Source organism: Seriola lalandi, unplaced genomic scaffold (assembly GCF_002814215.2).
Source record: "Seriola lalandi dorsalis isolate HSWRI2012SDOR001 ecotype SW California unplaced genomic scaffold, Sedor1 jcf7180002054564, whole genome shotgun sequence".
Lineage (NCBI taxonomy): Eukaryota > Metazoa > Chordata > Actinopteri > Carangiformes > Carangidae > Seriola > Seriola lalandi.
In genome coordinates this window covers 611,580-613,483 of record NW_019525117.1, presented here as the reverse complement: position 1 = coordinate 613,483, position 1,904 = coordinate 611,580, and the positions used below count along the sequence as shown (strand labels likewise).

Genomic DNA, 1,904 nt, shown 5'->3' with positions numbered 1-1,904 from the left:
GTGGACTGATGTGTGGCAGCTTGAAGTTATGTACCTGAGAGCTAACGTTAGCGAGCTAGCGGAGGGGAGGACTCCTCATTCCTTCTGCAGATTCCAAACCAGGTCACGATCGACACTGATCATCAATGAGACGAGTGATATTTAAATATATTAGAGAATTAACCTGGAGTATCACTCGCTGCTAAAGCACCTGAGACCAGACACAGCAGAGCTTTTATTGTGAAAATCATGAGCCATGCCTCCACATCTGTTTCAAGAAAAAAAAAGGAACATGACGACGTGAAACACAAAATCCAAGTTGATTGAATAACATTTTTTGAATAATGATCATTTTTAACAATAAAAATGAAGTTGAGAGGAGAGGGACCAGCTGCACACATTTATTTACTGCTGTCTTTTAGCTTCCTGTTTCCCTCTAGAGTTGAACTCTGGGTAAAATCATCTTCCTCTTCTCAAACCCTGATTAAAGTGAAGTGATTTGACAGCAGTTTCAACAGTCTGTTGTCAGTCTGTCTGCTGTGTCTCCTGTCCACAGTGAGGACTTTCTGTCCAACAGTCAAACCCTCAGCATGTTGTCTTCACCCAACACGTTGATGCTGTCTCTTATACACATCTAGTGAGTCAGGTTACGGTACAGTAAGCTACCTTAGACTCACAAATCATGAAGGCAAAGTTCACATCTCCTTCATATTTGGAAAATCCAGGGTCTCACCTCTCAAACAAATTACCATTCCCAGGCTTGAACTCACTGCAGCAACAGTGGCTGTAAAAGTGGATCGGATGCTGAGGAAGGAATTACACTTACCTCTTACAGATTCAACTTTGTTAGACCAAGTTAAGTCTGAAATAAATATGCCAGGAGGGCTAAAGATATATCGTCTAAGTTTTCTTCCTGAAGTTCAACGCAAGCAAGGATGCGAAGCTCAACAAAATGGATTACTCAGTCCTATTAAGAGAGGCAAGATACTGTCCAACTGAGGAGGGAGGGTGCTCAGGTAAACCCATGATTAATAAAATAAACTCAATGATGGAAGAAATTGGCATAGTAGACGTTTGGAGAGAGTTTAATCCCTGTCTCTTATACACATCTAATGATGAAGCTTCTTTCTGGGGCATATTCTCTGCAGGGCTTCCTTTCTGACTTTATTCAGTTTCCAAAGAGCCTTATTTAGGATGATTAATATGTCCACACTTGTGGATGAGATTCTGGCTGAATCCATTACAAACGAGGGCCCTCTCCCAGAGGAGAGGCTTTCCCTCTCCAGGGCTCAAACACCTCACACAGGGTTTTTCTTTTAACCCCACCTTTGGAAACCCTAAGGAAGGTTCTCACTTTATAAGAGTTCAGAACCTCATTGGATGTTGTTCTGTTCGTGTGTTTGCTGCACTTCAAAGCAGAAATAGAGACGTCACACAAACTCCATCTAAAAACCGGAAAACAAATCTTAGTGATGGTACTGGCAAGTAAAACGTTGAAAGTGGTCTCCTTCAATGTAAATGGATTACTCAATCCTATTAAGAGAGGCAAGATACTGTCCAACTGAGGAGGGAGGGTGCTCAGGTAAACCCATGATTAATAAAATAAACTCAATGATGGAAGAAATTGGCATAGTAGACGTTTGGAGAGAGTTTAATCCAACAGGCCATGACTACACTTACTTCTCCGCACCTCAATCTACTTATTCAAGGATTGACTATTTCTTTGCATTTAAAAGAGAACATTGAGAATTCAGTCATGCAGGGGGCGGAGCTGTTGTAGTGGGCGGGGTTGTGGTTGTAGGTCTCTGTAGAGAATCACCTGGTCAGGTAACATGTGGATCAACGTCTGGAGCTCCTCTGCTCAAATCCTGATTCTATAACTGTGACGGCGTCTGAGAAAATCACCAAACACACAGTTTGACTGT

The 1,904-nt window shown here is 42.1% G+C and overlaps 1 protein-coding gene across 1 annotated transcript in view; it reads left to right on the top strand.

Annotated features, from left to right (window-relative positions):
* Window positions 1–1,904, top strand: part of LOC111662537 (uncharacterized) — a 43,470-nt gene that overhangs the window by 10,226 nt on the left and 31,340 nt on the right. The window lies entirely within an intron of this gene.